The sequence below is a fragment of the Salvia splendens genome, chromosome 4, assembly GCF_004379255.2.
Source record: "Salvia splendens isolate huo1 chromosome 4, SspV2, whole genome shotgun sequence".
In the NCBI taxonomy this organism is placed as follows: Eukaryota; Viridiplantae; Streptophyta; class Magnoliopsida; order Lamiales; family Lamiaceae; genus Salvia; species Salvia splendens.
In genome coordinates, this window is record NC_056035.1 from 24,305,346 (window position 1) to 24,331,763 (window position 26,418).

A 26,418-nucleotide genomic window follows, 5' to 3' on the forward strand; every position below is an offset into this window, starting at 1 on the left:
ATGTATAGTGTGTAAATAGTGCGCAATGTGTATGAAGTGTGTTTTTTTTTATATTGTGTTTGTGTATTTTATTTATAAAGTAGTTAATATTTGTAGTATGTGTAATGTATATATCATGTATGTAGTGTGTGCATTTATTGTATAGTATATTTAAATTGTGTATTTTGTGTACGTAGTGAGTGTGGGTTGTATGTGCTGTCCATTTAGTGCGTAGTATAAATTGTCTTATAAATTGTCTGTGGTGAGTGTGTGTAGTAGGTGCCACGTAAGTATAAATTGTGAATTTTATGTATATATTTGATGTGTAGTATATAAATAGAGTATTTTGTTTTAGGCATTTGTTGCAGAGTGTATAAATAGTTTATTTTGTAATAGTATCGGTAGTGTGTGCACAATGTGTGTATGTATTTATATAGTGAGTGTGTGTAGTAGGTTCCACGTATGTTTAAATTATGAATTTTATGTATATATTTGATGTGTAGTATATAAATAGAGTATTTTGTTTTAGTATATGTAGCGTAGCGTTTGCAATGTATGTAAGTATTATTTTTGTACATGTGTTTTAGGTATGTTTGTATATTTTATTTATAGTAGGTTTACTATTTTGTTTGTAGTATGTTCCGCGTACTGAGTGTAGTGTTTTTGTAATGTTAGTGTTTTGTATATGTATTTTGCATACAATGTGTAATTTTTGTTTAATATGTATGTGTGTAAAGTGTGCGTATATGTGTGATGTGCTGAGGGTGCGCAATGTGTATTATGTTTGTTTTATTCATTTTTTTCAGTGTGTCGTTGAGTTGTATGTGTGTGTGTTATATTTATATTGTGTTTGTGTATTTTATTTATATCGTGTTTAATTTTTGTAGTGTGTACCATGTGTGAAATTGTGTATTTGAATTGTGCATTTGTTGTATAGTGTACAAGTAGTGTATTTTGTATTAGTATTTGTAGTATGTGTAATGTATATATCATGTATGTAGTGTGTGCATTTATTGTATAGTATATTTAAATTGTGTATTTTGTGTACGTAGTGAGTGTGGGTTGTATGTGCAGTCCATTTTGTGCGTAGTATAAATTGTGAATTTTATGCGTAATATAAATTGTCTTATAAATTGTCTGTAGTGAGTGTGCGAAGTAGGTACCACGTATGTATAAATTCTGAATTTTATGTATATATTTGATGTGTAGTATATAAATAGAGTATTTTGTTTTAGGCATTTGTAGCATAGTGTATAAATAGTTTATTTTGTAATAGTATCGGTAGTGTGTGCACAATGTGTGTATGTATTTATGTTATGTATGTGTTTTGTGTATTTTTTTATAGTGTGTGTAATATTATTCGTTGTATGTGTCAGAGTATGTATAGTATGTTTTATAATATTTGTATTTAGTTTTTCGTGTACAGTGTGTATTGTTTGTTTTATATTTATGTGTTTAATGTGTGTGCATGTATCTTGTGTAGTGTAGTGTGTGTATTTTACTTATTTTGTATGGACAGTGTGTATTTTGTCTATAGTGTAAAGTTTTTATTTTTGTATAGTGGTGTTTAGTTTGTTTATTTTGTGAATTGTGTACTAGTGTGTATTTATTATATAATGTGTAGTATGTGCAGTCCATTTAATGTTTGTTTATTTTATATATATTGTGTTTGTTTTTTATTTATATTGTGTTTAATATTTGTAATATGTGCCATGCATGTATAAATTATGTATTTTATGTGTATATTTGTTGTATAGTGTATAAATTGTGTATTTTGTGCTACTACCCGTAGTGTGTGCAATGTATGCATGTATGTTTACGGTACATGTGTAGTGTATTTTATTTATAGTGTGTTTAATATTTGTGGTATGTATAGTGTGTAAATAGTGCACAATGTGTATGAAGTGTGTTTTTTTTATATTGTGTTTGTGCATTTTATTTATAAAGTAGTTAATATTTGTAGTATGTGTAATGTATATATCATGTATGTAGTGTGTGAATTGATTGTATAGTATATTTAAATTGTGTATTTTGTGTACGTAGTGAGTGTGGGTTGTATGTGCTGTCCATTTAGTGCGTAGTATAAATTGTGAATTTTATGCGTAATATAAATTGTCTTATAAATTGTCTGTGGTGAGTGTGTGTAGTAGGTGCCACGTATGTATAAATTGTGAATTTTATGTATATATTTGATGTGTAGTATATAAATAGAGTATTTTGTTTTTGGCATTTGTTGCAGAGTGTATAAATAGTTTATTTTGTAATAGTATCGATAGTGTGTGCACAATGTGTGAATGTATTTATATAGTGAGTGTGTGTAGTAGGTGCCACGTATGTTTAAATTGTGAATTTTATGTATATATTTGATGTGTAGTATATAAATAGAGTATTTTGTTTTAGTATATGTAGCGTAGCGTTTGCAATGTATGTAAGTATTATTTTTGTACATGTGTTTTAGGCATGTTTGTATATTTTATTTATAGTATGTTCACTGTTTTGTTTATAGTATGTGCCGCGTACTGAGTGTAGTGTTTTTGTATATGTATTTTGTGTACAATGTGTAATTTTTGTTTAATATGTATGTGTGTAAAGTGTGTGTATATGTGTGATGTGTTGAGGGTGCGCAATGTGTATTATGTTTGTTTTATTCATTTTTTTCAGTATGTCGTTGAGTTGTATGTGTGTGTGTTATATTTGTATTGTGTTTGTGTATTTTATTTATATCGTGTTTAATTTTTGTAGTGTGTACCATGTGTGAAATTGTGCATTTGTTGTATAGTGTACAAGTAGTGTATTTTGTATTAGTATTTGTAGTATGTGCTGCTTAAGTATTGTATGTTTTATAATATTGTGTCTATTGTTTGTTTTATTTATATTGTGTTTGTGTATTTTATTTATAACGTGTTTAATGTTTGTAGTATGTACCACGTGTGTATTTGTTGTGTATTTTATTTGTGCATTTGTTGTAGAGTGTACAAATAGTTTATTTTGTAATAGTATCTGAAATGTGCACAATGTGTGTATGTATTTATGTTATGCATATGTTTTGTGTATTTTATTTATAGTGTAGTATGTGTCGAGTATGTATAGTATGTTTTTGTAATATTGGTATTTAGTTTTTCGTGTAGTGTATTGTTTGTTTTATATTTATGTGATTAATGTGTGTGCATGTATCTTGTGTAGTGTGTGTGTAGTGTAGTGTGTGTATTGCGTATTTTGTGTGGACAGTGTGTATTTTGTCTATAGTGTAAAGTTTTTGTATAGTGGTGTTTAGTATGTTTATTTTGTGAATTGTGTACTAGTGTGTATTTTGTATATGTGTGTAGCATTTGCGGTCCATTTAATGTTTATTTATTTTATTTATATTGTGTTTGTATTTTATTTATGTTGTGTTTAATATTTGTAATATGTGCCACGTATGTATAAATTATGTATTTTATGTGTATATTTGTTGTATAGTGTATAAATTGTGTATTTTGTGCTACTACCCGTAGTGTGTGCAATGTAGGCATGTATGTTTACAGTACATGTGTAGTGTATTTTATTTATAGTGTGTTTCATATTTGTGGTATGTATAGTGTGTATATAGTGCGCAATGTGTATGAAGTGTGTTTTATTTATAATGTGTTTGTGTATTTTATTTATAAAGTATTTAATATTTGTAGTACGTGTCATGTATATATCGTGTATATTATGTGTGCATTTATTTTATAGTATATTTAAATTGTTTATTTTGTGTACGTAGTGAGTGTGGGTTGTATGTGCAGTCCATTTAGTGGGTAGTATAAATTGTGAATTTTATGCGTAGTATAAATTGGTCTGTAGTGAGTGTGCATAGTAGATGCCATGTATGTATAAATTATGAATTTTATGTATATATTTGTTGTGTAGTATATAAATAGAGTATTTTGTTTTAGTATATGTAGCGTAGCGTTTGCAATGCATGTAAGTATTATTGTTGAACATGTGTTTTGTGTATGTTTGTATATTTTATTTATAGTATGTTTACTGTTTGTAGTATGTGCCGCTGATAAGGCTAATTTCATGCATTGATTAAAGAGTTGAATTCGTGCATTTACGGGGTCTAACACTTCTTTTTAAGCTGGGTGTGTAGAAAGTTCGCCAGGTCCAGGAAGAAGAGAGGACAATTGCATGACCCAAGGAATCTGGCGAATAAGTGAGCATTGTGGAGAAAAATGACTAGACGAAGGAGATCACGAAGCTGAAGGGCAGAATGGAGATTTCTGCGAAGGCTTCTAGAAGATCAAACCCGCACCTATATAAGGAAGAGAGCATACAATCTAAAGAGGGGGATGACCTTTTTTTTTGGGCACTTTACTCTTGGCTCTCTTAGCCCACTCACTTCCACACACTTGGGGGGGCTGTTCGGGAATTTGTAGGGGTTCGGGTCATTTCATCTACTGTTTGATGTTGGGTAACACTGTCCTTGTGTAGGGCGAAGATACAATTATTTGCTTTCATTTTATTTTTCATCGTGAATTTCACCGAGCTTCTTTGTTCGAAGCTCGGCCCTGTTTTCTATTGAATTCTCATTATCTATGCATTTTCTGTTTCCGTATTTACTTTACTGCTGTTGATTTCGATTATGTATGCAAATTGTTTTGAGTTTGACGTAGTTGCTGAACTGGATGCTTGTTTCTCGCATTGGTTTATTGAGTTTGAGTAGAATTGTTGGAAGCTTGTGTAGATCGGGGCAGATCTATTGAATCGGAAGTTATAGAGTTGATTTTGTTTGTTGTTTGGTTCGGAATGCTTGTATCCGGAGTGGATTAAGCATCCGACGTCTGGATCGGAAGAATTGGTCGTGGTCGATGCTTGGTTTTCGTGTTTTCGTTTCACCCGTCTAGTATATGTAGATCTGTTCTCTTTCCGGCTAATTGCAAGTTTCCGAAGTCCGAACTTTTACATTTTGTTTGAATCTGTATTTGTGCTCTGTTTTCTTCATGTTCGCGTTTGATTCAGGTAATGAGATGCACGTCATTGTTAGTTAAATTCTTAGTTTGTTAGTTGCAGCTTTTCTTCCGTACTTTCTGTTTCTGGAAAATGGTCCCCACTGTTTACTCGCTTTCTGTCTAGCTATATTAGGAAGTTCTTTACTTGGTCTAGGAAATTAGTTTGAGATCTCGTGGTTATAAGGATGTTCGGCGTCAGCATGATTCAGTTTCCTAGGTCCAGTGTTGATTTTCGTTCTTAGGTCTGGTAGTAGTCAAACCTCAACCCAAAATTGCGTGGCAGCAGCCAACAACTTGCCCAGAGTCTCCTAAATGCTTTCTTACGCGTCCATCTTCGTGGGATCGACCTTTGCTTCCTTATACTAATCCATAGTATAGCTGGTTGAGGGTTTGTGTGTCCGACGACTGAGACTTCTAGGATCCTCTGAGTTCCTAGACCTTGTGATCTAGCGGATTCTCTAGACCTGAGGGCTCAACCCAGTATAAAAGTACACACGAATCTTCGGTTAAATATGCTGCTTCAAATGGCGCCGTTGCCGGGGATGGATGGCATAGTTTATGATTGTGTTTAGAGATTTTGGCGTATATAGTTTTGATTTGTTATGGTTTGGACACTGGGGTAACTCATCTGGGTGGAGGAACGATCAGTGTACTTGGAAGGTCAGGGACACAACATCTACGGTCACCACTAGATCGGCCATCGATATTTAGACAAATGTGTTAGGCATTCTACCGACGTTCTCTGGACGTAGGAACGAGTGTCCATACGAGTTCCTAAATGAGTTTAGCAAGCTGTGCAGTATTCAGAAAAGGCCCAATGATGCGACGGAGGAGGACTACCGCTTACGTGCAATTCCGTTCGCCTTGAAGAGAGAGGTCAATACATGGTTGCTGAGGCTACCCCTGGATTCTATCCGTACATGGAGGGACTTCAAGTTCGAGTTCCTGGATTACTTTTTCCCTTCGAACAAGATGAATGCCCTCAAGAAGGAGATCGTGGAATGCAAGCAGGAGTACGATGAGTCTCTGAGTCAATATTGGTCTCGATTCAAAGGATTGCTAGATGCATTCCCAAACCACGGCATGATCGAGGTAGAGATTTATTATCTGTTCTACGAAGGAGCAAACCCCGAGTCAAAGGATTTGATGAATTCCTCGAGCGGGGGAAATTTTACAAAGAAAAAGGGAAGTGAAGCAAGAGAAATTTTGGGAAAGCTGATAGAGGCTAAGAAGGCGTACGACAGTACGAGGAATGTTATGAGAAGAGGGACGGCAAACGCTCTGAGAGAGCAAGATGACGAAAGAGTCGAGGCGAAAATAGATAGGCTTGAGAAAGCACTCTTGAATGCAATCGAGAAGACTAATCCACCAGCCTCACAAGAAAAAGAAAAGCCTCCAGGGCCAGGAGAAATTTCACCCCAGGAATATTATGGTCCTCAAGAAGGAGACTACCAGGCCCAAGTTAATGCAATGGGTAATTGGAATCCTGATGGGAGTTGGAACCCGGGAAATAGAGGGATGCACCCTGGAGGAACCATCCAAATTTTAGATGGTCTGACAACGATCCGACCAAGCCACTTCCAAAACAGCACGCCCAGTTAACACATCAACCAGAAAGGCAGACTAACTGGACTGGGAGAAATCAGGAGGGGCAGAACAGTTGGAGCAACCGGATCAGGGAGATCACTCTAATTGGGGAAACATGAATCAAAACTACCAGGGGAACTCTTATGTACCGCCACACCAAAGGAACTACCCCTGAAATTATCAGAATACCCAACCTATTTACTAGGGAAACCAAGGGCAGGAAATCAGTACGCCAACATTTCAGGAGGTCTGGGGAACTTTCGTCATAATCAAGGAAGTGGACCACATTTGGGTCTAAGACCAAGTTCCGGCCAGTCTAGTTCTAAGATACCAAGGAATCTAGATGACATGGTGTATGATCTAGTTAATTCTCAATAGCATATGCAGAACAACTTGCAGTCCAACAATGACGTGGTGCATAAGCTTCAGGATGCTCACCTGGAGCAGAAGACAACAATGGATATGCTGGCAAAGCAATTATCTCAGATCGCAACTTCCTTGAGCGAGATACGAGGAAACGAAGGAAAGATTCCTGTCTCAGTAAGGCCGCCGGATAGGGAAAATATCAGTCAAATCACTTTGAGATCTGGGCGAGGATATGAAGGTCCAGCAATGAGGAAGGATGAAGAAACAACTCCAGTGAAGGGCAAGGAAGGGAAGGATCTAGTTCCTGAGTCTGAAAATTTTGGAGCAGGAAGTTCCGAGAGAAGAGATGACCTTCGGGAAGGTGATTTGAGGAAACCATTACCGAGTATGGTTGAACCATTTTTCCTAGACCCAGAGCCAGAAGTGGAAAATGAGGTAGTGAGGAAAGAACGGGTGAGTTTTCAGCTAAAGGACCTACAAACAATTGAAACCATTTCCACACCAAGGAGAGGCTAAGAAGAAAAAGGATGAGCCGGTGGATTTCATGGACATCTTTGGGAAGTTGGAGATAAACCTGTTCGTTCTTACAAGCTTTGAAATTACCGATCGTCAGCAAATTCATCAAGGAGTTTATAGCTGGGAAGAAAAGGCCTAGTGGGAACATTCTGATTGGAGAAAATGTTTCCGCGGTGATTCAGAAGCGAAGGATGCCCTCGAAATGCACTGACCCAGGTATGTTCACCTTACCCATTTCAATTGGTGATGTCAGAATTGAGCATGCCATGTGTGATTTAGAAGCATCGATAAATCTTTTACCGCTTTCCATTTACAAGAAGTTGGTAGGAGTAGGGATGGTAGATACAAAGGTGGTAATCCAATTGGCGGATAGGTCGTGCATTTGTCCAGAGGGAGTCTTAGAAAATGTTATCGTCAAAGTGCATGATTTTCTGTATCCTGCTGATTTCCATGTTATCAAAATGAGTGACAATGAGTGTGCTGAGTCTAGCGGTGTACTTTTAGGGAGACCTTTTCTCCGTACTGCCAAGACCATAATTGATGTTTTTATTGGAACCATATGCCTGGATTATAATGGGGAAAATATACATTTAGCATATATGAAGCAATGAAGAAACCATTAGATGTTGAGAATATGCATACTATCGATGTTATTAACCCCCTGGTCTAGGAATATCTTGAGACTGAGTTGATGCAGGAGCAGATTGATAATTCACAATTAATACAAGGGAATTATCATATGAAGAGCTAGCCGAAGCTATTTCAGAATTTTGTACGAATCCAGAGTCAGCCAGGTCAAGGGGATTAGTTCATGTAGCTAGTATGGAAAATTCTTCCAGGTCTGGAAAGGGAATGATAGCTGATGTGAAGGAAAAAGATCCCTTGCCCCAGGAAACAAGTACCCCCAAGAAGGAATTGAAACTCTTCCACCAGGCCTTAAGTATGCCTATCTAGAAGAAAATGAAACTTTCCCGGTCATCGTTAACAGCAACTTGACCGAGGAACAAGAAAGAGACATACTTGAGGTAATCAGAAGGAATAAAAAGGCAATGGGATGGACTCTCTCAGACCTAGTAGGGATCAGTCCGGATATTTGCATGCACCACATCAGGCTGGAGGAAGGTGTGAAGGCCTGTAGAGACCCGCAACGCAAGCTGAATCCAAATATGAGAGAGGAAGTTTTGAAGGAAGTTTTGAAGCTGCTTTCGCTGCGAATCATCTACTCTATTCCAGATAGTGAATGGGTCAGCCCGGTTCACATGGTACCTAAAAAGTCAAGAATTCATGTAGTTAAGAATGATAAGAATGAATTGGTGCCTACCCGACTTGTCACTGGATGGAGGATGTGCATCGACTATAGGAAACTGAATGAAGCAACCAAGAAAGATCATTTTCCTTTACCCTTCATTGATCAGATGCTAGAGAGGTTGGCTGGGAAGCAATATTTTTGTTTCCTTGACAGGTATAGTGGATACTTCCAGATCTATGCAGACCCCGAGAATCAAGAGAAGACTACGTTTACTTGTCTTTTTGGCACGTATGCTTACAGAAGAATTTCGTTTGGACTGTGCAATGTGCCAGGCACTTTTCAACGTAGCATGATGAGTATCTTCTCAGATCTACTAGAGGATTGTATCAAGATTTTCATGGATGATTTCACCATATATGGGGACTCGTTCGATTCCTGTTTAGCTAGCCTAGACGTAGTATTAAGGAGGTGCTAGGGAATTTGGTCCTTAACTTTGAAAAATGTCACTTTATGGTACCCGAGGGAATTGTCCTGGGGCATGTAGTCTCAGAGAAGGGCATACATGTGGACCAAGCAAAGGTCGATGTGATTTCAAAATTACCTCACCCTACGAATCAAAAAGAAGTCAGGGGATTCCTAGGGCATGCAGGGTTTTATAGGAGATTCATAAAGGACTTTGCAAAGATTGCTCAGCCACTTACCCATCTTTTGCATAATGATGTTGATTTCATCTTCGACGAAGAGTGTAAGAAAGCTTTTCAGCTATTGAAGGATACGTTAGTATCTGCCCCTATCATTAGGGCACCCGACTGGAATCAGCCGTTTGAGATAATGTATGATGCGAGCGACTTCGCAGTGGGGGCGGTGCTAGGTCAAAGGATTGATGGAAAAAATTACGTGATCTTCTATGCATTGAAGACACTCAACCAGGCCCAGAAAAACTATGACACCACGGAAAAGGAAATGCTGGCAATCGTGTATTCATTTTAGAAATTTCGCCCATACTTATTAGGGTCGAGAGTGATAGTTTTCACCGACCACGCGGCTATCAAGTACTTGCTGGCGAAGAAAGAATCGAAGCCAAGGTCAATCCGTTGGGTGTTGCTTTTGCAGGAATTCGATTGGGAAGTCAGAGACACAAAAGGGACAGAGAATTAAGTGGCTGACCATCTGAGTCGGATTTTTCAGGGGGAAATGGACGAAGCTATACCTGATGCATTCCCTTAGGAGCATCTGTACCATTTAGGAAAATTTCCTAGACCTATCAGTTGGGATATGATAATGGCGGTAACAGGTCCAGGAGATTCTGAGAAAGGGAAATGTCATCTGAACACTGAGCCATGGTTCGCAGACCTGGCAAATTATTTGGTCACAAGAGAGGTGCCTAGTTCACAAGAAATTTCCCGGGCCCAGAAGATGATACTCAAGAGCGAGGCCAAGTATTACTTCTGAGACTGACCAGATAATCCGAAGGTGTATCCCAGAATGGGAGCAGAAGGATGTGCTTAATCATTGCCATGCGCTAGCGTGTGGAGGTCATTTTTGACCGAGGAAGACAGCGAGAAAAGTCCTAGACAGTGGATTTTATTGGCCTACGTTACACAAGGACGCTATTGATTTCTGTCAAAACTGTGAGAGATGTCAGCAAACAGGGGGAATTTCTAAAAGAGATGAAATGCCGCATGTCCCAGTGATTGTCTGTGAGATCTTCGATGTCTAGGGGATGGATTTCATGGGTCCATTTCCATCTTCGTACGGGAATACATATATACTTGTGGCAGTTGACTATGTTTCAAAGTGGATAGAAGCCAAGGCTACCACATCTTGTGAAGCCAAGGAGGTGGCTAAGTTTCTTAGGGCTAGCATTTTTAACAGATACGGCGTGCCCCGAGCGATTATATCTGACGAAGGGACGCATTTCCATAACCGAACCATAGAAGCTTTGATGAGGAAGTACGGAGTCCACCACAGACTTTCCACCCCGTACCATCCTCAGTCTAATGGGCAGGCAGAGATCTCCAACAGGGAGATAAAGGCGATACTGGAGAAGACTGTGAATCCGTCAAGGAAGGATTGTATTAAGAGGCTTGGAGATGCATTATGGGTTTACAGGATAGCGTACAAAATTCCTATTGGGATGTCGCCCTACAGGTTAGTGTTTGGCAAGATGTGCCACTTGCCCTGGGAATAGAACACCGAGCATATTACGCGGTCAAGGAGATCAACATGAGACCCCAATCCTGCGAGGAAGAGCGGAAATTGCAACTTCAAGAGCTGGAGGAGCTAAGACTGGAGTCATATGAGTCTGCAATGTGGTACAAGGAGAAGACAAGACTCTGGCATGACAAGAACCTCCGGGTCAAGAAACTACAAGTGGGTCAGAAGGTCCTCCTTTTCCAATCCAGGCTCAAGCTGATGCATGGGAAGCTGAAGTCCAAGTGGATAGGGCTGTACACTGTTGTCAGTCTTCGAGCAAACGAAGCTATGAAAATCCAGGGAAGTGCCTTGAACTCTACTCCTTTCCTTGTTAATGGTCATCGGGTGAAGGTTTTTAGGGATAATTCTGAGTCGTGTGTTGTGGAGGAAGTGCTACTACACGCACTCTCTATTATCACCTGATTGGTCTAGTAAGGAGTGCTCTCGACGAATTCCTAGGTCAGGTAAATAGGAATGCATCTTTAATCTATATACTGAACTAGGGGATCTCGGGAGTACTAAATTGAAAGTGTAAATATTTAGTTGTTTTATAAAAGTAAAGAAAAACCCAAACAAAGAAAAAAATTTAATCTTCCAAAAATATTTTCGGAATGCCAGATTTCTTTAGGGAAATTGTTTTGTCACCTTTGAATCCTTGACCTAGGAGTCTGGCGTTTCATTTTTGTTGTTTTTGCCTAAGTGTGGTATTGCGGGAAGGTAGCGTTTACATGGGGCAGAGAGATTTTAGTTTGGGAGGGAAGTGGTAAAGTTTCGAAATTCAAATTTTCACTTTACGGGAAGGCGTACGGTTGCTTACATCATGCCTCCAACCGCCTGCAAACCGTTCCCATCCCTACCTAAGTTACTTCTTTTCCTTCTTTATTCTTTATTTCCCAAACTAAACTCTCTCTCACTCTAAAAAAATCCCCAAATTCTCTCTCGCAATACCCACCTTTCTCTAACCCTAATCGGAATTTTTCTCCCGAGAATTTTGTGTAATTTTCAGATTCAGATCATGGAGAACGCACCAAATGCAGGGAACCCCACCACATCTGCCGATTAAAGTGCGGCAACGTTCATGGCAGAATTAATGCAGAAATTCGGCGGTGCAGAAGAGGCGATGAATGCTTTCACCCTGTTCACGACGATGATAGAGAAAGAAGCACCTACCGCACCACCACCACCGCAAATTTCAGAAGTTATCGAAGGCCCAACCCGCTATTGTACATACAGTAGCCGAACCGTCCGCCAGCGCACCGAAGAAATATGCCGCATTAGGCGAAGAACAGGGACAGGAGGCGGATCTGGCTGCGGGGTTGGAGCAAATGGCGGTTGGTGATCAAAGGTTAGCACATTTCGTTGAGGGGGAAACCCCTGTTATTTCTGCGAGTATGGGTGAGGGGGAAACCCCTGTTTCTGTTGACGGTGTGATTGAGGAGGAAACCCCTGTTGTTTCTGTTGAAGTTGCTGAGGGGGAGACCTCTGTCGGTGTTTTGGAGGGGTTATTTTTTAGAAAGTTGTTCAGGGGAAACCCAGAAAGGCTCGTGGGCAGTGAAGCCCTAATTTCTGATCAGACAGCTGCTGGGGGGGAAACCCCTGTCTACATTGAGGGGGCGACCCCTATTTTGTCTGACGGGGAGGAGGCCCCCATTATTGATGAAGTTTCAGAGCCCATGGAGAGCGGGCTTAAGTTGATAGTTGATCTGGAGGAGAATCCGGCAAACGCAGATTCACCGGTGGACAAGAGAGCGGCCAGGCGTAGGGCCCGACAAAACTTGAGTGACGAGATTGAAGATCTGACTCTACCCACGAAGGGGGAATGTCTAACCCCGGGAATGGAGGGCGAACGAGCGGAGATAGTCCCTGGGTCTAGCAAGGATGAGGGCGAAATAGAAGCGCGCCGCCTGGCGGCGGAGCGGATAAGGAAGGGCAAACATACTGCTACTTCCCGGGTCAAGAAGTCCAAGCAGACTACAGAGGGCAAATCTGTTGAAGCAACACTCCCATCCCCTACTCAAGTTCCTTTCGCCAAGGAACGAGTTGGCCCTACCCCAGAAAGCGAGTCTGAAGAGGAAGCGTTGGATGAACCAGAGGAGGTGTTGAATTTTGAGCCAGCTGAAGTTTGGATAACGAAGGGATTACTGGAAGCAATGGGGAAGTTCGAGGATCCTAAGAAAACGACAACATACAAAGAGAGATGTGGTTCTGGAAAGCTAGCAAAGTCCGGGAAATGATATGTTCGGGAGGAGTTGGAGGAGATAGACTCCGACGAGGAGTTTCGTCAATTCATTGGCGCAATAGGGTTTGATTGGTTGTTAAAGCACAGTGACACGGAGGTACCAATAACATTGGCCCGGGAATTTTTCTCCACCTTCCGACTGAAGACCACCGCTGATTTGGATGCGAACTCAATTACTTTCCGACTCTTTATAGAGGAACATGAAATGAGCATCAGGGATTGGTCCCTCCAACTGGGTTTGTTTACCCACGTAGAAGACGACGAAGGTATCTGGAATGAGCGCGTGGTGGGACCACCAAAGTACACTCCTGGATTCAAACCACAGTCTGCTTGGGAGTTTGTCACACATCCGAAAGTGGGACTGTTTAAGACCTGCTACTCGAAGGCCTTCCATATCAACAACCGAATCCTGCGTTTTGCTCAACCTTTCATAAGCTATAATTTGATGGGAACTGCCAATTCTGCTTTGACTACAGCCGACCTATACTTCACATGGTGCATGGCCAAGGGCGTGAAAGTGCATCTGGGTTATTGGTTAGCCCAGGCCTGCCATCAGATAGCCGCAAATCCTTCCCGCCACATGTACACATGCCACCTTCTCGGTGCTTACCTTCAGCGAAACTCAATCATGTAGATAGCAAAATCTGCGCCGGAGGTAGTGATGTGCGAGCTGCCCGAGATCTTCAGTGTGGACTACTTCTTCAACAAAGGCTTGCTCTACATGCATGGGAAGGATATTTGCTTTTATGAGGTCAGCAGAATGGAACCCCAAGTGAAGCCAGAACAGGATGTTGTTGAAACGGTGGCCAGTGTAGAGTCTGACGAGATGAGAAAGGAAGTGGGATTGATGCGGAAGGAGCTTGGTGATGTCAGGGACGAGATTAAGGCCCTTAGGGGCAGTTTTACTGAGCTGGCGGGGAGGTCATCCTCGCAGAATGATCAAATGGCGGAGGCCGTAACCTAGATGATGATGATGACGAAGTGGCTGAAGGAGAAATTTCTCGAGTCCCCGAAGAAATTGGCCGCTGGACCCAGCAATGTGTCCAAGCCGCCAGGGCAGGGAAGTTCTTCCCTCCAGCAGCCCCCACCAGTTTCCAAGCCCCTGATAGCCCTGTCTGCATCGAAGCCCGTGACAGTTAAGAAGCTATTGTCTAGACCGAGTGAGAAAGAGGAGGATAAGCCGGAGTCGCCGACCAGGAAGAAAGCAAAAGTGACCGACCCTACGTACCACCCCAGTTTGGCTCCCGAGGGGGCCAAACCCCGAATTGAAACCACCCTTGACCATGTAACTTTACTTTCAGTTTTCTTTTATCTTCTTTCAGTTTTATTATTATGTTTGTTTGCTTGCTGTTTGTGTTATGTGTTTGTTTTTTCCAACATGTCGCGTGTTGTATATATTTGTCTGCGCCTATATGTGTCTTCTCCCACTTAGCCCAATTTTTGGTCTAAGTGTGAGAAGTTTGAGTTTCTTTTGGGCATGTTTTGGTTTATGTCTGTTGTGCTTTCTCTCACTTAGCCCGTTGCTCGGTCTAAGTGTGAGAAGTTTGTTTTGTTTGTGCGTGTCTGTTGTTATGTGTTTCGTGGTAGTCTGTTTTGTACTTCCCTGTTTCTCTCCTTCACTAGGATAGCTTGGGGACAAGCTTGAGTGAAGTGGGAGGGGGAGGGAGTAGTACAGTTGTGTTTTAATGTGATTAGGTGTCTTTAGGTTTAGTTTCTTTATGTGTGTCGCATGAGCTAGTGAATATAATAAGGCAAGATTCCCTTAGTTAGAGCTATTGAAGATAGGATGCATGTCAACTTTGAGGCCTTTTTCCTTAATAAGCTGAATTCGGTTTGAATGAAGTAAGGAAGATAGAAGATGCCTTAGAATACCTAGCTGTGAAGCTCCACTATAAATGTGAGTTATAAGCCTATACACTTAGAGCTAACTTGATGCTTAGGGAGTAGAGTCTGGTTCTGGAGGTATAAGCTGGAAGTTCAGGAAATGGAGGTATAAGCTGGACGAAGTCCAGGGGAGGAGTAAAATAAAATAAAAAATTGGAGGTATAAGCCGGACATGTCCAAGGAAAAATATATAAAGAAAAGGAGTAGCAAAAGAAAAAAATTCCTAAGGGCAAGAAGCAATAGTACCCTATCCAGAAAGGAAAAAAAAGGGGAATCTAGGAAGGAGAAACTCTCATAACCCGACGCATCAGTGGTATAATGTTGACTTAAGAGTGATTCGATCCTAACATCCCTGGTGAGGAATGAGTGATCGAGTGAATCCAACAAGTGGGAAGTTAATAGGCTATCTTGACGAACTGTCAGACCGATTAGGTAGAAGAAGGAAAAAGGAGGATTTGGAGACTGTAGACGAATCGAATAGACCTTAAGCTTGTGGGGACGGCTGCCTAAAAATGGAAACTAGTTCATGCCTTTGTGTGTTGTTTTTTTAAGTGTTATTTTCTCCTTGTTAATCTGTTAGTGTGTCTAGGTCTAGTAGTTTTGGGTTTTGTTGTGTCTGTAGAGTTGGTCATAGGATAATCATGCATTGAAATTCGCCTTATTTCCTTTTATTGTCTTTATACTTGAGGACAAGTATGGTTTAAGTGCGAGCAGTATGATAAGGCTAATTTCATGCATTGATTAAAGGGTTGAATTTGTGCATTTACGGGGTCTAACACATCTTTTTAAGCTAGGTGTGTAGAAAGTTCGCCAGGTCCAGGAAGAAGAGAGGACAATTGCATGACCCAAGGAATCTGGCGAATAAGTGAGCATTGTGGAGAAAAATGACTAGACGGAGGAGATCACGAAGCTGGATGACAGAATGGAGATTTCTGCGAAGGCTTCTAGAAGATCAAACTCGCACCTATATAAGGAAGAGAGCATACAATCTAAAGAGGGGGGAGGACTTTTTTTTGGCACTTTGCTCTTGGCTCTCTTAGCTCACTCACTTCCACACACTTGGGGGAATGTTCAGAAATTTGTAGGGGTTCGGGTCATTTCATTTGCTGTTTGATGTAGGGTAACACCGTCCTTGTGTAGGGCGAAGATACAATTATTTGCTCGCTTTCTATTTCTGGAAAATGGTCCCCACTGTTTACTCGCTTTCTGTGTAGCTATATTAGGAAGTTCTTTACTTGGTCAGCCAACAACTTGCCCAAAGTCTTCTAAATGCTTTCTTACGCGTCCATCTTCGTGGGATCGACCCCTGCTTCCCTATACTAATCCATAGTATAGCTGGTTGAGGGTTTTTTGAAAGCGTGGGGGGTTTGTGTGTCCGACGACCGAGACTTCTAGGATCCTCTGAGTTCCTAGACCTTGTGATCTAGTGGATTCTCTGCATAAAAGCACACACGAATCTTCGGTTAAATATGCTGCTTCAGCCGCATAGCATTTTTGTAATGTTTGTTTTTTGTATATGTATTTAGTGTACAATGTGTAATTTTTTTTAATATGTATGCGTGTAAAGTGTGTGTATATGTGTGATGTGCAGAGGGAGTCCAATGTGTGTTATGTGCTAAGGTGTATAGTACGTAGTATTTATGCAGTGTTATTCATTTTTTAGTGTCGTTGAGTTGTGTGTGTTTGTGTTTTATTTATATTGTGTTTGTGTATTTTATTCATATCGTGTTTAATGTTTGTAGTGTGTACAGTGTGTGAAATTGTGTATTTTAATTGTGCATTTGTTGTATAGTGTATAACTAGTGTATTTTGTATTAGTATTTGTAGTATATGTCGCATATGTATTGTATGTTTTATAATATTGTGTGTATTGTTTGTTTTATTTATATTGTGTTTGTGTATTTTATTTTTAACATTTTTAATGTTTGTAGTATGAATCACGTGTGTATTAGTTGTGTATTTTATTTATGCATTTGTTGCAGAGTGTATAAATAGTTTATTTTGTAATAGTATCTATAGTGTGTGCACAATGTGTGTATGTATTTATGTTGTGCATGTGTTTTGTGTATTTTATTTATAGTGTGTGTAATATTATTCGTAGTATGTGCCGAGTATGTATAGTATGTTTTATAATAATTGTATTTAGTTTTTCGTGTATAGTGTGTATTGTTTGTTTTATATTTATGTGTTTAATGTGTGTGCATGTATCTTGTGTAGTGTGTGTGTAGTGTAGTGTGTGTATTGCATATTTTGTGTGGATAGTGTGTATTTTGTCTATAGTGTAAAGTTTTTATTTTTGTATAGTGGTGTTTAGTATGTTTATTTTGTGAATTGTGTACTAGTGTGTATTTTGTATATAATGTGTGTAGTATGTGCGGTCCATTTAATGTTTGTTTATTTTATTTATATTGTGTTTGTGTATTTTATTTATGTTGTGTTTAATATTTGTAATATGTGCCACGTATGTATAAATTGTGTATTTTATATGTATATTTATTGTATAATGTATAAATTGTGTATTTTGTGCTACTACCCGTAGTGTGTGCAATGTAGGCATGTGTGTATAGTACAATGTGTAAATTGTGTACTTTGTGCTACTACTCGTAGTGTGTGCAATGTAGGCATGTGTGTTTATAGTACATGTGTAGTGTATTTTATTTATAGCGTGTTTATAGTGCGCAATGTGTATGAAGTTTGTTTAATTTATATTGTGTTTGTGTATTTTATTTATAAAGTATTTAATATTTGTAGTATGTGTCATGTATATATCTTGTATTTTATGTGTGCATTTATTGTATAGTATATTTAAATTGTGTATTTTGTGTACGCAGTGACTGTGGGTTGTATGTGCAGTCCATTTAGTGCGTAGTATAAATTGTATGTAGTGAGTGTGCGTAGTAGGTGCCATTTATGTATATATTTGTTGTATAGTATATAAATAGAGTATTTTGTTTTAGTATATGTAGCGTAGCGTTTGCAATGTATGTAAGTATTATTGTTGTACATGTGTTTTGTGTAAGTTTGTATATTTTATTTATAGTATGTGCAGTGTTAGTAGTATGTGCCGCGTACTGAGTGTTGCGTTTTTTTAATGATTGTATTTTGTATATGTATTTCGTGTACAATGTGTAATTTTTGTTTAATATGTATGCGTGTATAGTGTGCGTATATGTGTGATGTGCAGAGGGTGTGCAATGTGTATGTCACGACCCATTTCTTGCTAAGGGTAACAAGAATGGGTAATTCACGACTAATATGGGGATTAAAGAAGTGGGGTAGAAAGGGGGGTGAAATTTAAGGAAAACTTGACGAGAGGCCAATCAATGAATACTACAAAGTAGGAACCGAATATTTGATTACAAATTCTCGAAATAGAATAATTCATCGTGTCAACTAAATCAGAGTTCGAAGGTTGAAATTCTCACTTAACAAAATACAGTGGAATAGGTCCCTACTAAACGACTTCGTGTATGAAGACACGAATCGTTGAGCAATCCACATGATTATTTAATAGCATCGACTCTGATCAACCCTCCTTCCTCTTGACGTTTAACCTGCACATTTATACATACATGCAGGGCTGAGTATGGGAGTACTCAGTTGTCATGACCGCCCTTTAGGGTTAATAAATACGGGCGATTGTAATTGAAAGAATTTAATAAACAGACGAAGGGAACTGGGGTTTCAATAAAGAGTTTGACCAACAATTAGTATTCAAAGAAAATGACCAAGAGTTTGACGTTAACCAAAAGGTACTGAGTATTCAAATATCCAAACAATTTAAGTTGCTGGCCAAATAAACAATAAGTAAAAGCAATGTCACAGTGGAAACGACCAAGAGAAAGAGTGACGTCATGTGTGAAGACACAACGACACTTATAGTTCGAAGGTAAAATTTAATCCTCGAGACAACCTTCTCACGAATAAACATGAACATATCAGTATGCTTCACCCCTCGGTATATAGGGACACCTAAGTAAAGGAAGGGAAAGGTTCCACGCGAGAATCCTCTCTCACTTTGGATCGATTGGGCCCACTCGTCGTGTGTCTCCGCAATATAGAATCTGCTCTTACCAAGATTGATCTGTTGGCCCGAAACCTCGGCGTAGTTCTCAAGACAGTTTCTAAGCCTTCGGAGGGAAGTCGTGGCCGCTTGTGTAAAGATAATGATATCATCGGCATAGGAAAGGTGGCTGATCTCCATGCATCGTTGAGTGGCCTTGAATGTCATTTCTCTCTTCCCCCAGATTAGCTTATCGATGGCTCTCGAGAGGCATTCCACCACGATCACGAACAACGCTGGGGATATGGGATCTCCTTGTCGAAGGCCTCTGGTGGAATTGAAGAAGCCTGAAGGTGCCCCGTTGATAAGCACTGAAAACCAACATTTGCTGATACATCTCTCGATCATCGACACAAACATGTTTGGGAACCCCATGCTCCTCAGGATTCTAAGTAGAAAGGGCCACTGGACACGATCATATACCTTGGCCATGTCAATTTTAATCGCAACATTTGGCGTTGGGACGCACCTTGGGAGCTCATGGAACAGTTCCTGAGCGAGGAGTACATTGTCGTGTAATAACCTTCCTTTCACGAAGCCACTTTGGTTTGGGGAGACGACCTGTGGAAGAAGAGGTGTTATTCTTTTTGTGATGATTTTAGTGATGGCCTTATTGATCACGTTGCATAAGCTAATCGGGCGGTAGTCCCCCCAAGACTCTGGTTGAGCCTTTTTCGGGATGAGCACTATGCTTGTGGCCGTGATGCTCCGGGGGAAGAATGCCCCAAGAAAGAACTGCCGAACCCCTGCCACGACATCCGGACCCACAGTGCCCCAGCAAGCTTGGAAGAAAGTGGCCGAGAACCCATCCGGGCCCGAGGCGCTATTCTCGGAAATATCAAAGATGGCACCCTTAACTTCCTCCGCATCCGGGACAATCGTTAGATCATCCAGTTGGGCCGAGTGCTTGATCTCATTCTCGTCCAAGAGTTCGTGACCCTCAGCATTGATTTTGTGGATTCTCATCCTGACACGCTTTTGTTTAACCCAACTTTGATAGAATCTCGTATTTTTATCCTCTTTCGCGAGCCAACGGAGGGCGCTTTCTGACGCCAAAAGTCCTCTTCCATCCTCAGGAGGAGAATATAGTTGGCAATTAGCCTATTGACCCCCATTTTATTCCGGGGTGAGGGATTCTCCTCGAAGTCGACCTACGCTGAGGTAATATTCTCCTCAATAACTCTAATGTTGGCGTGTATGTTTCCAAAAAACTCTCGGTTCCACCGCTTAAGAGTCTTCTTGATTCTTCCGAGCTTAATTTGGAGGTTGAGTAGCCCCTCTGCTTCCGTAGGCTGCATCCAATCTTCGTGCACGAGGGCCTCAAACCCTTCATGTCGCACCCACATGTTTTGGAACCGGAAAGCTCTCCCTCCCTGATTGCTGGTTGGGGCTTTGCATCTGACAAGGACCTGCCCGTGATCCGAGGAAATTCGAGGAAGATTTGTAACTCTCGTTGCATCGAATATCCGAGCCCACGCTTCATTCATAAGGACCATGTCAAGCCTTTCAAACAACCCATTTTTGGACCATGTGAATTCTGATCCATCGAAGCCCGGATCAAGGAGTCTGCAGTCCTCGATGGTCTCGGCAAAATCAATCATCTCGACTTATCTGTTTGTATCGCTACCTACCCGGTCCCGCGGAGAAAGGAAGCTGTTGAAGTCCCCTCCAATGATCCACGGTGTCCCCTCAGTGGTGTGTGTAAGTTCTCGCATTTTGTCCCAAAGTTGGTACCTCTCCGCCCTCGAGCACTTCGCATAGACAGTCGCAATGGTGATGGGGTTCGCAAGGTGGGGTGATGCGAACCGTCCTTGAAGGATCTGATCCGAGTCATCCTCCAGCTCAAAACTAGCCCCTTCTTCCACAAAAATCCAGATTTTCCCATTTATATTCGAGCCGGCGAAAGACAACCCCAACTCTCTAGTGAACCTCTATGGGTCGGGTGTTGTGAACGGCTCCAAAAATGCAAGAAAATTAATATGATGAGACTTGATTAATCTTTTAAGGACGTTTTGGGTTGGCGCATTTGCGATACCCCTAACATTCCAAAATAAGAGATTTATAGACATAATTAACAAAGGAAATCCGTACCCGGTGGGTTGGGAGGAACCCCTTGAAATACGGTAAGTTGAAGGTTGGACTCTTCGGGGAGAGATTCGGCCGTCATGACCGAATCGGTATTCTCTTCGGTTTCGGGGCAAGTCTGCATCTCCATTCATGTTGTATCCCCTTCCCCAACACCATCCTCCTCATAGCTCTCTTCTGCCATTAGGGCGTAGTATTGATTAGTGCTCAAGTGTTTGCTTGACGCTTGAGGGCCAACGGCCACCGAACTAGGACGTCGCCCAGGATCTCTAGTTTTTGCGTGAGCAAGACGGGGCATCCCGAACCATTCGGGGTTGTAACCCCCAGCTGTGGCCGCATACTCACTCTCTCGCGGGATGAATTTGGCAAAGTGTCCCTTGGGAAGTTTCGGCGTCTCTCGACCAGCTCGGTCTTCGGGCCGGATGTCCGAAGATTTTCCACGATCTTCTTGGAGCGTTCCCAAGATGTCGGGACCAACCTTTCCCTGAATGGTGTTCACACTAGCATCCGACCCCTTGCCCGAAAAGCCTTCCAATCCATCAGGCCTTCCGACTTGTCTCCTCTCCTTATGGTTCCCGTTTTGTTTCGGTGTGTCATATTTCCCTTGCCATCCTTGTGCCCCAGCATGTGACTGTTTTGTAGGAACCACATTGTAGTTCTTTTTAGGGGGGCATTCACCTCGACCGGCCGCATAGCACACCTCACTTTTGTGGCCAACATGTCTACATTCTCGGCAATATGAAGGAATTTTATCCCATCTGACTTGTTGGACAATCTCCCGGCCATAGATATCAAGTATGATTTCGTCGGGGGGCGGTTTCGTGATATCGATTTCAATACAAATGCAGGCAAATGAGAGTCTTGTCTTGTTGACGGTTGCACAGTCTACTTGTATCGGCGTTCCCAAGAGCTTCCCAATGGCAAACAATGCCAATTGTTCGAACAAGTGGATAGGAAGCCCTATTAGATTGCACCATATAGCCGCAATGGGTGATTCACAATATGCATCAAAGTCCGGTGTCCATTTAAAAACCCTCATCGGATGTCAATCAACAAACCAAACCGGGCCGCCTTTCGGGCCACTAAGCATCCGGGCATAATCCGCAATATCCTCGAATTGAAAAGGATATGTTTAGCGTTAATGTACTTCCACGTAAAACCACGAATGAATTTGATATTATCAAGCACCTTATGAATTTGGTGGGACGTGGGGATAGAGTGGGAAAACTTACCAACGATGGCGTGCCCGAGATTCGTCGCCAATTTTTGGATTTCCTCACCGGAGAAACAAATTGTCGGGAGGCCATTTGAGACGGTTGCGTACCCAATACTTTGGATATTATCCGGGATAAACGCTTGGGGACCGTCGGTGGTCGAACTATCCCGTACCAAGTCCGCCATGGATCTCGGGTGGCTCATTCGCGTCGCACTAGCGTCAGACTCTCGGGGTCTATCTTGGTTCCTCCGGAGTGTTCCTGAGTCTCCCACCGGGGTTTTCGGCTTCGTCGTTGGTTCGTCGGCCTGGCTAGGACCACCCATGTCCAAAGACGAGCTCGCGGGGGCTTCCGTATTTCGGGGTGGCTGGACACCCGTCTTCAGTCTTGGCCACGTCCCTTTAATCTCCGGTTGCGGTTGGCCATGTTCGAAAGAGGCTCGCAGCCTCCGGATTCTTCCCCATTCAAGTGGTGGGGATTCCTCGTAGGATGGAGCAAAGGGAGCATCTTGCGTCGGAATTCAGGGTTCGGTGGGTGCCGGGAGAAAGGGGAAGGGGTTCAACCAACATTTGTTCCGCCGCCGGTGTCACGACCGCCCTTACTAAAGATAGTAAAGACGGGGAAATCGTGACTAGGGAAGGGACTAAGGAGCGGGGAAGAAGAAGGGGAAAACAATGAAAGACAACATCTTAAACAAAGCTTCAAAAGAAAAGTTTTAATCGACTAAACAATTAAGCAGCGGGTTAATATCTCAAGGTAATTAATGTCATAAAGTAGTGTAGAGCAAAACGAAAGACTTTATCAAAAAATGATTCGAAACAAGGCAACGGAATAAAGGTATCTAGAGAGTCAAAGGGAGACGCCTATGTATGAAGACACGACGCATCCGGAATTTCTTAAGACTCGACTCAACATTCGCCGCAACATCACCGCTCAACCTGCACATAAAGAAAATATATGCAGGGCTGAGTATTTGATATACTCAGTGAACACACGCCAAAATATTTGATAGAAGTTATGTCATCCATACCATAGTAATCTCAAGTTTTAACATTTTAGAAAAGAAGTATCATCGAGTATCACAAAAACATTTTCATAGCCTGGCCAGGAAAAACAATCTCCCCACTTTCTCAACAATCAATCATTCACATCCTCTTACCATAGTGCGACGAAAGTGTGGCCACACTATTCGCCCACGAGACCGGCCGACTAGCAAGGACGGCTCACGATCCCACATGTGTACACAGCCTGATAGGGTTTGCGGCCCTACTCAGACCTGAATTCTTTTCACACATAGCCCTATAGCCTAACGGAGCAAGCTCAAACGAACTAGGCATCAGGCAACAATCTCAACATCAAAACAATCACAGCCCTATAGCCTAACGGAGCAAGCTCAAACGAACTAGGCATCAGGCAACAATCTCAACATCAAAACAATCATGGCATGACATAACACTTTAAACCACCCTTATAGCTCCACAATCATATTTTTGAAAGCGTAAAAGAGTTTTAGTAAAGAAAGCCCACCTCGATTGCTTACAAAACACTGTTCACAACTTTATTGAAACACTTGCTCTTCGTACCCGCGTATGCACAACAACCTTTGTCAACACCATAAATATATAGCACAATCAGCCTTCCATCACAACAATTATCATGCATGCCCTAACGTTCCTTTCATCGTCTCTTTAATTTACCCATCCCAAACGTTCACAACCATAACAAAACAACACCCTAGCATACATCAACGTATAACACATAACCACGTCATAAGATACATTCCTAAATCATACATCCATCATATAATTCACTCAAACTTGGCAACAAGTGATATTTCCACATAACAACAAATCTGGCAGAACTGCGCGGTTGGTTTGAAAAATTCACCAAAAATCCATCCGATGTCCAATGAGGCTGAACTTTTCACGCAACTCAGAAGACACTTCAAATTTCATCTAGTTCAAAATTTCACATCAAAAAGAGGCCATTTGGTCGGTCAAATAGAAAATGAAACTCTCTGGGCGAGAATACTAGTTTCTGGCAGAATTGTGCAGTCAACTTCAAAAATTTATTAAAAATTCATCTTTCGTCAAAAGGGGCTGAAATTCACACACAACACAGAAAACACCATGAAGTTTACTCAGTTAAAATATCGTCTCAAAATTCGATCGTTTGGTCAGTCAAAAATACGTCGGAATCCACTGTCCGAACACCACAGTTTTCAGGCTTCACAATTTCGAAATTAGGGTTTCTTCCTCATTCATCCAAACACAATTTTTCATGCTCCCCACACACAAACATGCTTCAAAAGGTTTTCACAATCATGTTCTCATATAATCACACATCATTCACCAATGAATCATTCAAACTTCACACATATTCATTCAAAATCGCATATTCACAAATCTCCTCACACAAAACACAAATTCCCACCGATTAATTATGCGATCTATGATTGCTACACTCACTATATGCATGAGGGAATCAAGAACAAGGATTCAATGGAAAAAAATGAGAAAGAGAATTCAAATATATCTTTCTTGTTCAAAAACAATCGGTATGAAAGATAATTGATGCGATTCTTCGATGAATCTTGAATTTCCAACTCCAAATTGATGCAAGAACAAAGGATTGGTGAAGAATTGGTGGAGAAGGAGAGGAAGAGAGGAAAAAACATGTGGGAGAGAGGAGAGGGAGAGAAAAAGGCGTTGAAATAATGGGGCTAGGGTTTGGTTTCTCCCTTTTTATATTCTAGGATTAATTCCCCACTTAAATAAACAAAAATAAAAAAATAAAACAAATTGTGGAGTGAAAATAGGGAAAAGGGATGTGTACTAGGGGAGTATTTTAAAAAAATATATTTAAATCCTCAATTAAATAGGAATAGGATTTAAATTGGTAATTTCTTGTAGGAAAAGACTCCCACAAAATAGGTAACAAATAAATTAATCCCACAAGTAATTGAAAGGCATATGGGCGAAAATTATGTAGAATAGCATAGGGATAATTTGGTTTGGATTTAATTTAGATAAATATCCCAAAGCAATTAATTAAATCCAAGAAATGAAGTATTATTTCCAATGGATAGGAGGGCCAAAATTTCCAAATAATATGGCTAGAAATATATGCATGATCCCACTTAATTTAATTCACACATTGGAAGCTTAATCACATTAACTCACATAACCAACAACAACTAATTTTACATAATTAACTCAAACACATAGAGACTCAATTTCCACAAAAGAAATTCTTATTCAACATCCACATTAATTAAAAAAAGCCATCAAATAAAAATAAAAATAATAACATAAAAAAAGTCAAAATTTTCCGGGGTGCTACAGCCGGGTAGGTGACGGCGAGCAGCGGCTGCGCCGTCAAGGTATCAAGCATCTCCGCCGTATCCATTGAGGCCATGTGGAGGATGTTGTCTTTTTTTACCTCAATTGGGAGTTCCTCAACCGGTACAACACGTGACTCATTGGGTTGGTAAGGGACAAAGCAACTTTTCAAAAGGGGTTTTATTGCTTTTTCCATTTCGGGCAAGTTGACCTACGCGTCAGTCGAGGATCCTTTTGCATCACATGAGACAACGCTCCATGGTCGGGAACCGTGCGCCTCCTTGTCTTTTCCATCACCAACGGTCATATCTTCGCCGAGGACCGAGCCTGGCTCCGGTGAATTCACCGCACCTTTCATGCCATCCATTTCTTCAATATCCACGACGGAATTTGGGCCTTTGGCGGGGAGGGGGTTCGCGGCCTCAACAAGGGGCTCCCCCTCGTGTGAATAGACTTAAGTATTTATTTAGCGTGCATGCATTCCTAAGCGTGTGAATATTTTTATTTTCTTCTTCCATAAAATCCTTAAGTGCTAATTAAATCAAGCGATTTAATTATTTGGGAATTTACCTAATTATTCGAGCATTAGTTAAATTCTGGAAATTTTTATCTTTAAATGTCGCGAGATAAAGATAGCGGCTACCCATCATTTAATTGGCAAAACATTAGGAAAGCATATTGACTAAAGTAGACTTTTAGTCATGCTCGTATTTTTAATTGGTAGCC

General features: G+C 40.8%; 1 protein-coding gene across 1 annotated transcript in view; it reads left to right on the forward strand.

Moving 5' to 3' along the window:
- Positions 1-26,418, forward strand: part of LOC121799207 (kinesin-like protein KIN-14A) — a 135,527-nt gene that overhangs the window by 51,430 nt on the left and 57,679 nt on the right. The gene's annotated exons all lie outside the window — the stretch shown is intronic.